The following is a 10,656-nucleotide window of genomic DNA, read 5'->3' on the forward strand; positions in this document are numbered from 1 at the left end:
GTGTGATTGTGAGCACGAATGGTTGTTCGTCTTTGTGAGCCCTGCGATTGGTTGGAACCAGTTCAGGAGTTCCACCGCCTTACTGCCCGAAGAAAGCTGGAAGAGGCTCCGGCACGCCCTGGACCTTTGTGAGGATGAGCGGATCAGAAAATGGATGGTGGATGGATCATTTGCATGATTAGGCAAATGTGTTCTTGGCAACACCTTTCTAAATACTTTGTCAGATCTCCAAGTACGGGTAAACACCAAAGATACTACAACAATCACATTTAAATAGACTAGAGTCAAATGTGGTAGAACCAGCTTTGTGTACTTTAAGTCACTTTACTTATGATAATCTTTTGACAAACACCTACAGGCAGAGTACGAAAGCAATGTCACTGAATTCAAGTTAAAACTTGACAGTATGAGCCTGCATACTCTGTATGTTATGACACTTACATTGCTATGGAATATATCATGGATATAAAAATCCAGCAAGCCCCTGTTAAAATGCCTTTTTTTTTGTGATGGAAATAAAAATAAAAATCCAAAAGATAAACATTTTTTGTGCTCTGGCTGGGTACTAGGCTCCTAGAATTTGATGCAAGCTTTCTAAAAATAGCATAAAACAAAATAATGCACAAACATTTACAAAGAACGTAAGTCTGCAACTAACAGTTATTTTAATCATCGATAATTTGGTCGTTTATTTTGTCAATGAATTCCAAGCTAATTAATTATGATTCAGTTACTGTTTTGGTCCTTACCAATTCAAATGAGATGCAAAAAAAATGTTTGTTTTCCAAAGTAAAAGCAACTGTTGTGTGATTGAACACAAAGATAATCAGTCCACTTTCATTGAATACTTCAGAAATCGGACAATATTACCCGTTGAGGAGCTGAAATTATGAGCATTTGGACAAGTTGCCTTTTTTTTTTTTTTTTTTACTTTCTCTATCTTTAATACCAATACGGTCCAAACCATCAGAAGGATTTCATCACCATCAGGAGAAAGGTACAGATCATTTCCAGGGAATTACAAATAGCGTGGAACACAGTGAAGTCATCAAGTGGTGAAAATTTGTCCCAACAATTACATAACTGAGAACTTGATATGCCTTAAAAAATATTTTCAAAAGATGAGAAGAAAAATGTTTGAAGCATCTAGATTTAAGGAGAGAGATAGTGCAACCCCCCCCACACTATTTAAAACCACTCCGGGGTGTTGCTGGTGATGCTTTCGTGAGAAGAGCTTGCACATCTACGTATCCAAGGCATGGATAGCATTTTTGACACGCTGGCACATCCTGACCTACTTTACCTAATTAATGTCTCGGAGTTAGACATGATAGTTGGTGTCGAACATCTTTCTGCAAAACAGGTATCATGTCATTCACAAGAATAAAAGTTGCAAATTCATTTCTCTGTCGCTTAAATGTTTTACATGCTAAGCGTGTGTTCTTCCTGTTTTGTATCGTATTGTCATTCTATTGAAAGTGTTATTTTTCTAACCTCCATGCGTGTATACTGTATACCGATGGACCATGTGAAAAGAAAAAGGGACTGTTTCCTACATCTATTGTTTTGTTTTGTTTTGTTTTTTTTGCTGTGTATTTTTTTTCCTCCTCTGCGGAAAGGAAATCTGCAATCTGTTAAATTGCTTTTGTTTTGATGTTCTGATGTCGCCAGAAACCACCGAGGCAGGCTGAAAGTCTGCCTGAGCCAACGGATGAGGGGCCTCAGCAGCCGACACCTTCGTTGTTTTAAGTTATTAAATAGATGTGTTCTGTTTGTGACTAATAGTTTCCCTATGGACAGATTCCCCCACCCAGCTTTGGATCTCTGCTGGTGTTCGTCCGTTTGCAGTGGACTCAGAGCCTGGATGTATGATGGTTGCTACTTTTCTGTCTTAGTTCGCACTTTGCACAAATTTCATGTCAGACTTTTGTCATCGTCTGATTTTGTTGTGATTGTTTATGTTCAGGGCGGCCGGTGGTCCAGTGGTTAGTCACTAACACTAACCGTTAGTGTGTCGACCTCACAGTGCAGAGGTCGTGGGTTCAATTCCGGCTCCGGTCTCCCTGTGGGTTTTCTCCGGGTACTCTGGTTTTCTCCCACATTCCAAAAACATGCATGGCAGGTTAATGGAACACTCAAAATTGTCCCTCAGTGTGAGTGTGAGCCTGGATGGTTGTTCGTCTCTGTGTGCCCTGTGATTGGCTGGCAACCCATTCAGGGTGTCACCCGCCTACTGCCCGAAGGTGGCTGGGATAGGCTCCAGCACCCCCCCGCGACCCTTGTGGGGATAAAGTGGATCGGAAAATGAATGAATGTTTATGCTCATTTTTGAGAGATATTTTATTTTTTCAATAAAAGCTGTGTTTAATTGCTCCTGCCTGGTTGTGTTGCTTTGGATTTACATTTTGTTAATGCACTCTATAAGAGATTTTGACCTTATTTTATTTTTGTTATTATTTAACCCATTCAAATTATTGTGAACACAATTTTGTGTGTGTGCTTGACTTGTGCAAGGTTTACGAGGGCCAAAAGTATCCAAAACTGAGTTCACTTTCAGGGTAAAAGTTGTGATTACATAAAACATGAACTGTGAAAGGACATTCCAACAGACTTACCACAAAACCAAATTATGACTTATCCTGCAACAATGGGCAGTGGGAAGGACTTGCTAAGACAGCATGTCTTATTTTTCAGGCAATGAACCAAACAAGACACATTTAGACTACGGTACTTCTTAGACACAATGAAAAGGGGTTAATAATTTTGAGGAAAGTTTGAAATTTGAGCTTGTTCGAAAAATCTGCCATGCTTCCACACTTAGCTGTTTCCTGCAAAGACATGTCTGAGCTTCTGAATGGATAAAAGCGGGATGAGGAATTGCATGCCATCAGTTGAATTTTATGGACTATAACTACAAACCCCAATTTCAATGAAGTTTTCCGTCCATCCCATCCATTTTCTGATCCGCTTATCCTCATGAGGGACTGTTGTGTGATTGAACACAAAGATAATCAGTCCACTTTCATTGAATACTTCAGAAATCGGACAATATTACCCGTTGAGGAGCTGAAATTATGAGCATTTGGACAAGTTGCCTTTTTTTTTTTTTTTTTTACTTTCTCTATCTTTAATACCAATACGGTCCAAACCATCAGAAGGATTTCATCACCATCAGGAGAAAGGTACAGATCATTTCCAGGGAATTACAAATAGCGTGGAACACAGTGAAGTCATCAAGTGGTGAAAATTTGTCCCAACAATTACATAACTGAGAACTTGATATGCCTTAAAAAATATTTTCAAAAGATGAGAAGAAAAATGTTTGAAGCATCTAGATTTAAGGAGAGAGATAGTGCAACCCCCCCCACACTATTTAAAACCACTCCGGGGTGTTGCTGGTGATGCTTTCGTGAGAAGAGCTTGCACATCTACGTATCCAAGGCATGGATAGCATTTTTGACACGCTGGCACATCCTGACCTACTTTACCTAATTAATGTCTCGGAGTTAGACATGATAGTTGGTGTCGAACATCTTTCTGCAAAACAGGTATCATGTCATTCACAAGAATAAAAGTTGCAAATTCATTTCTCTGTCGCTTAAATGTTTTACATGCTAAGCGTGTGTTCTTCCTGTTTTGTATCGTATTGTCATTCTATTGAAAGTGTTATTTTTCTAACCTCCATGCGTGTATACTGTATACCGATGGACCATGTGAAAAGAAAAAGGGACTGTTTCCTACATCTATTGTTTTGTTTTGTTTTGTTTTTTTTGCTGTGTATTTTTTTTCCTCCTCTGCGGAAAGGAAATCTGCAATCTGTTAAATTGCTTTTGTTTTGATGTTCTGATGTCGCCAGAAACCACCGAGGCAGGCTGAAAGTCTGCCTGAGCCAACGGATGAGGGGCCTCAGCAGCCGACACCTTCGTTGTTTTAAGTTATTAAATAGATGTGTTCTGTTTGTGACTAATAGTTTCCCTATGGACAGATTCCCCCACCCAGCTTTGGATCTCTGCTGGTGTTCGTCCGTTTGCAGTGGACTCAGAGCCTGGATGTATGATGGTTGCTACTTTTCTGTCTTAGTTCGCACTTTGCACAAATTCCATGTCAGACTTTTGTCATCGTCTGATTTTGTTGTGATTGTTTATGTTCAGGGCGGCCGGTGGTCCAGTGGTTAGTCACTAACACTAACCGTTAGTGTGTCGACCTCACAGTGCAGAGGTCGTGGGTTCAATTCCGGCTCCGGCCTCCCTGTGGGTTTTCTCCGGGTACTCTGGTTTTCTCCCACATTCCAAAAACATGCATGGCAGGTTAATGGAACACTCAAAATTGTCCCTCAGTGTGAGTGTGAGCCTGGATGGTTGTTCGTCTCTGTGTGCCCTGTGATTGGCTGGCAACCCATTCAGGGTGTCACCCGCCTACTGCCCGAAGGTGGCTGGGATAGGCTCCAGCACCCCCCCGCGACCCTTGTGGGGATAAAGTGGATCGGAAAATGAATGAATGTTTATGCTCATTTTTGAGAGATATTTTATTTTTTCAATAAAAGCTGTGTTTAATTGCTCCTGCCTGGTTGTGTTGCTTTGGATTTACATTTTGTTAATGCACTCTATAAGAGATTTTGACCTTATTTTATTTTTGTTATTATTTAACCCATTCAAATTATTGTGAACACAATTTTGTGTGTGTGCTTGACTTGTGCAAGGTTTACGAGGGCCAAAAGTATCCAAAACTGAGTTCACTTTCAGGGTAAAAGTTGTGATTACATAAAACATGAACTGTGAAAGGACATTCCAACAGACTTACCACAAAACCAAATTATGACTTATCCTGCAACAATGGGCAGTGGGAAGGACTTGCTAAGACAGCATGTCTTATTTTTCAGGCAATGAACCAAACAAGACACATTTAGACTACGGTACTTCTTAGACACAATGAAAAGGGGTTAATAATTTTGAGGAAAGTTTGAAATTTGAGCTTGTTCGAAAAATCTGCCATGCTTCCACACTTAGCTGTTTCCTGCAAAGACATGTCTGAGCTTCTGAATGGATAAAAGCGGGATGAGGAATTGCATGCCATCAGTTGAATTTTATGGACTATAACTACAAACCCCAATTTCAATGAAGTTTTCCGTCCATCCCATCCATTTTCTGATCCGCTTATCCTCATGAGGGTCACGGGAGCCTATCTCAGCTGACTTCGGGCAGTTGTTGCGGTCGACCTTGACCTGGTTGCCCGCCAGTTGCAGGACAGAAGTGCTGATTTTCTGACTTAAGCACACGGGAGAATATGCCCCATTCTGCACGTTACAGCAGTGTGGCTTCATAGTAAAATAACTAACTGTCCTGATCCGGGTGGCACATTATGAAGCGCAATATACAACAATGAAGAACTAAGACTCTTGGGCAAATGAAATTGTACACCAAGGAAGAATGGGAAATAATTTTACCTATAAAGCTTCATCAGTATCCTCAGCTGCCAATTGCTTATTGAGAATTGTCAAAAGGAAAAAAAACCCTTCTGTTTGAACATTAAGTATGTTTTTAATGAAGTATATTCAATTAATCGAATATAGGTTGAATAGGATTTGCAAATCATCGTATTCTGTTTTGATTAAGATTTTACACATCTCAACTGGAATCGGGTTTGTCCAAATAGGACAGTAATCCTTCAGCTAGAGGGCCAGACACACACACACACACACACACACACACACACACACACACACACACACACACACACACACACACACACACACACACACACACACACACACATACACACACACACCGTATCACAAGTTTTGAAGTTGCATAATACGTAAATAAAACACATCATTACTTCATCATACTCAGACACTGACGCAATTTCGTTTTACTCAGATTTTACTGTGTATTTTATCTCATAAAATCTCCAAGTATGAATCAGAATTTTCATCATAAACCTCTCCTCTGACAGCAGTTACTGCTTTCACTTAATATCTTTGCCCTTTACCCTGGGACAGACACGAGCATGTGATCCCTTGGTCCAAGAAGCACGCCCTCCAAGGATTGATGTTTCGAATCTTAGCAAGATAGTTGAATTGAAACATTGATTATGAAAATTAAAAAATTGAACATAAGCTCTAATGTAGAGTATGAGAGATTTCCAGTATGCCTTACATATTAATGTAACCCGCAAAAATCTTCTAAAGAAGTACTTCTTCCCTTCCAGATTTCTGGAGTTCAGAGTTATAGCTGTTGTAGCTCTTGGCTCCATGTGAATGGGGACCCATTCTGCTTGTGCGTATTACCCTTGTCTGAACATTACATAAGAACCTGCAGGCTCCCTGGTATGAGGTAATTTTACCACTTGCACTGCATGATGCTTGTGCGCGTTTTTTACTTTCAAAATCACAGTATGACGTTTTTTAGAAAGCTTGTGACATGTTCCTTTGATATTTTTTAGCAGCTTGTACTTTCTTTTGCTCATCACTCATTTGGATGAATCAAAATGTAGTCATTTTAATTTAAAATGACTTCAATTTTATTTTAATTGCACGCTGTTTTAGAATTATAATAGTAGTGTCAAAGGTGATATATTATGCATTGTTTTCCCTATAAAATATAATGGTTCCCAGGTGCATAAGTACAATTCTGTGACATGATTTTGTCAAACAAAACTCAAGGAATAAGAATTGCATCACAATGCACGGCATTTTCTTGTCTTATCTAATGCCAGCGCGCCAGGCCTCCCAATCACTGTAATTCCCCATGTGAGCATTAAAGTCCCCCAACAGAACAACAGAGTCCCCAGGGGGAGCACTCTACAGCACCCCCTCCAAGGACTCCAAAAAGTGGGTACTCTGAATAGTTGTTTAGTGCATAAGCACAAACAACAATCAACACCCGTCCTGACCCCCAAAGGCGGAAGGAGGCTACCCTCTCCTCCACCGCGGTGAACCCTAACATACAGGCACCAAACCATGATGAGTTTCAATGTTTGCAAACATTGCCTCCAAGACGCGCGTGCATCTTAATGACATCACTGTTGTTTGCAAAGACGAGCATTCTTAATTGACTCCTCAGTCCAAATCTCACGTCGTTAAGCTTGTAACCATAACTTTCGCCGTTTTTTTCTGAAAGGGGTGTTTACCAGCAGGAATTCTATAAAAGACTAGATCTCTGTGTGTGCTCTTTCCATTCTGACAACCCACGGCACGAGACTATTACGACTCACAAGCGTGTGTTTTCTGCCTCCAACATGCGCGCAGCCAGACTTATTGTATGCATACGTCACATGAAACTGATCTATAAGAATGCCCACACCTGCTCGGAGCCCTCTCACCATAGGCAACTCCAGAATGGAAGAGAGCAAAAGCCCTCTCAAGAGGCCTGTGCTCACTCAAGCTGTGTGTGGAGGTCAGCCCGACTATATCTAGTCGTAACTTCTCGACCTCACACACCAGCTCAGACTCCGTTCCAACCGCAGAGCTTGATGGATGGGATTAATAAGGTACTTTGCACTTGACCCCTTTGGCCCCTCCTACAGGTGGTGAACCTATGGGAAGGGGGACCCATGGTGTCCTTTTGGGCTGAGGCCCAAGCACCAGGCGCTCGCCAATGAGTCTCACATCCTCTCTCTCTCTCTCTGTCTCTGTCTCTGTCTCTGTCTCTGTCTCTCTCTGTATATAGTCTCCCCAACACAAAAACTGGTTTCCAAAGGCTGCACTGTTGCATGACTGTACAAGCTTATCTCCAAATTTGTATCGTATGACAACAAGCGTGACCGAGAATGGCACAGGGAAACCACTGTGTAACTAGCTGTGTTCTGCATTATTTGGGGGCGGAAAGTGTGTGACCTCTTTCTTTGCCAATTTTCATTGTTAGAATGTGGAGACCTATGTCCCCACTGCCATCTGCGCCCATGGGGGAGTTCGTAAGCAACATGTTGTCGAATGCCAAATCAAAATCCTGTGGGCAATGGCTGTCAAGTCAAGGGCCCTTTTTTCCCCCAGAAAATGGAGGTACAATTTGCAATCTTGTGCCATTATTATTTAAGTTGAAGCATGCAATTCGAACTGTTGTTTGCTAGTTTTGATTTATGCTTTTTACCAATCAGTCACCTATTATTCGCTCAAGTGACCGACTTGTAAACATACTGACAGGTTCACTTACTTAGAAGCAGATATGGAGAGACTAAACACACAGGAGTCACTTTTCCATGTCTACATGCCAAAAGACCTTGAAGTGACATTAAGTACTTGTCAGCATCCCCAGATTACCTTCAAATGGGTAAACAAATTGTTTCCATTCAATTAACAAACAAATGTTGGAATTTATGGTTGTTGCCCAACGGGTCTAGACAACCTGACGAACATTATTGCAATTTGCACATGGGAATAGTAAATGCAGTGTTTACCCATCTTCAATGGAGAGGCCAACATGCTTGGAAATTTGGGGGGATAAAACAAACCACTGCAGGTCAGCCAAGAGCAGCAGCTGCACCGCAGCGGATAAAAACAGTGTGCTGTGAAAACAGTACAAGTGATTGTTGACCGAGATCTGTAATCATTAAAATGCACAGTGTGTGTGTGTGTGTGTGTGTGTGTGTGTGTGTGTGTGTGTGTGTGTGTGTGTGTGTGTGTGTGTGGGGGGGCGAGACCAGGATAAAAAGATCAAAGGACGACAATACACCTTGTCTTTCTAAGCACCTCCCAGCAAACAGTGGTAGGAAGCCATGAAGTACAATTACTCTTGTTTTATGTTGAGAGGGAAGAAATTTCATCTGTGCTGTATGTTACACATGCAGTACATTTGACAAAGTTTATCCAATCCAAATCCAAATCCAATACATTGTTACTGTACTGAAGAAGATTTTTCATGTACTGTATGTGTACTTATTTATTTTTGTGACAGAAGACTGATTACTTTTCCTCCCTACATTTTTGTGGCTGACTGCCGACCAGTCCAGGGATCGGCTCCAACACACCCACCCACAACCTTTATGAGGATGACCTGACCAGGAACTTTTGAATACAGATATCAGTCACAAAACTTATCATGTAAAAACGTGATATTTATCCCGTAAAAATGTGTGTAAACTTACATTAATGGGCAATATAAAAATACACTTCCATGTTCTTGCTCCATGTCGACCACCTAAATTAATAAAAGAGGGAAAATATTTTTTATGAAGACACATTTTTTTGTTGTCCTAAGTGATTACATTGTGTTTAAATGACCATCCATCCATCTATGCGTTTTCTGATCCGCTTATCCTCACACGGGTCGCAGGGTGTGCTGGAGCCTATCCCAGCTGTCTTTGAGTGGTCGGCGGGGGACACCCTGAACTGGTTGCCAGCCGCTCACGTCAATGAACCACCATCCACGCACACACTCACAACTCGGGATAATTTAGAGTGTTCAATCAGCCTGCAATGCATGTTTTACGGTGCTTGCCATAAGCTCCACATGTGCTCATGTCCAACCACAACAATGGTGATTTCTGTGCATGCAGTCAGAAGTGGTGTAAAACTGGACAGTTTCATAACTGGTTACCTTATGTCGGAAGAATTTGAAGAATTGAAGGGTGAATACAAGACGTTTTATGTCTTCTATTCCACAAGAGGTCCTGGTGAAATTAGTTGACATGATGACTTGATGCTAGTAGTGACTTCTGGTGCCTATATTGAATTGTAGCTAAAACCTCACCCTAAACGCTTTCAAACATTTATCGTACACATTCATACAAAGATTTTTTTTTTAATTACAAATAATAATTTATATATTTACCCTCATGAGGATTAGCTGTTTGGAAAATGGATGGATGGATAAATGATTTGATATAATAATACGCAGCTACTTTTCAATCACAATTTTGCTTTTGTTAAAATTTATATTTACTGTACATAAATATACACGTAACATGTTTCTTAGGTTTGAGTCGGTGATACGTTCTAATCCCTCTGCAATACAATAAATCAGTTTCTGCGAAGTAGAGGTTGACTTTTATTTTTTTTAAATCTATCTTTTATTTGATTTTGGGGGGGATTTATGCCTCTATTAAACCATTACAATGTGGTTCCCACCCTTCTAAACAATAACACACACCAAATAAATGTTATTTAAAAATACATTTTCAAAATGCAAAATGAAGAATAAAAACCTAGCTGGTGATTATCGATGACAATCTGTCTAATTTTGATAGTCTCGGTTTTTGTAAACAACCCACCCCATCCAAATCAATAAGCACAGCATTTTTTTTTTTTTTGGACTGGTCCGACTTAGAAGTGGAAAAAAAACAGCAAGAAAACATGGCAAAATAGCAAGATAAAATACAAAAGAAAAATCCGTGATAGAGTGAACCCCCAATAACCAATCCGTGAAGTAGCAAGTAAACGCTGTATACATACGTACACATACAACTTTCACAAATACACACTTCTAAATTTAAACCTTTGTGACAGTTGCCATTTGCACAATAGATCTGAGGGTGCAGTCTTTCTAGTTTCTTAAATTGATTAGAATGTAGTACCAAAACTCCAAAATTACGCAATAATAGAAAAAAATACCTTTATAATATTGTGGCCTGAACGATGTCCACTCTCAAATGATTAATTATTCAATTCATGAATTGGACCTTAGGACATCACTGTGGTCGACCCACCGTGATATTCTCTAA

The sequence above is a fragment of the Hippocampus comes genome, unplaced genomic scaffold, assembly GCF_001891065.2.
Source record: "Hippocampus comes isolate QL1 unplaced genomic scaffold, H_comes_QL1_v1.1 scaffold107, whole genome shotgun sequence".
In the NCBI taxonomy this organism is placed as follows: domain Eukaryota; kingdom Metazoa; phylum Chordata; class Actinopteri; order Syngnathiformes; family Syngnathidae; genus Hippocampus; species Hippocampus comes.